Raw genomic sequence first — 623 nt, 5'->3', positions numbered from 1 at the left:
CTTTGGCTGTGGCCACGGCCGTGATTCAACGGCAAAAGATTTCTAGGTTTGAAAGCAGGCAGGGAAGCAAGGGGAGTGTCTCCGTTTTAGTTTCTGAATAAAAGCCACAGTTTTGGCGAGGTTGTTAAGGTTTGTGGTGCCTGGCTTGCGGCGGGGGGGGGCACAGCACCGCCGGGGCGCTGGAATACAGAGGTGTTTCCAGGGATCTACCAGAAACAGGTTGGAAAGCTCTCAGGGCGGATCCCCGGTAGGGGTTTCGAAAAGCAGCTTTTTTTGCTGCTTTCGTCCACAGCGATGGCTTGTGTCGCCGCTGCCTGTGCTTCGTAGCGTTGTGCGGGCTGCATACCGTTTTGAAATGCTTCGTGGCACAGATCGGGATCCCCTTTTCCCCTTCCCCATCCCCGCTGAACGGAGAGAAGTCCTCTCGGGGCTCGGGCGTGAGGGCTTTTCCCCCAGAGCCCCAGCTCTCCAGCTCCTGCCAAGGAGCGCAATGCGAAAGCTCTCCCTGACAGATGGTTCTTTGCCGCGGTGGGATTTCTTCACTGCTTTTCTGGCCGCCAGATTGTCTTTTTGCAACAGAGGAAGGGGAAAGCCGGAGCGAAGTGTCAACAGCCTGTGACAAG

Source organism: Aptenodytes forsteri, unplaced genomic scaffold (genome assembly GCF_000699145.1).
Source record: "Aptenodytes forsteri isolate BGI_AS27 unplaced genomic scaffold, ASM69914v1 Scaffold419, whole genome shotgun sequence".
Classification (NCBI taxonomy): Eukaryota; Metazoa; Chordata; class Aves; order Sphenisciformes; family Spheniscidae; genus Aptenodytes; species Aptenodytes forsteri.
This window is presented reverse-complemented; position numbering follows the sequence as displayed.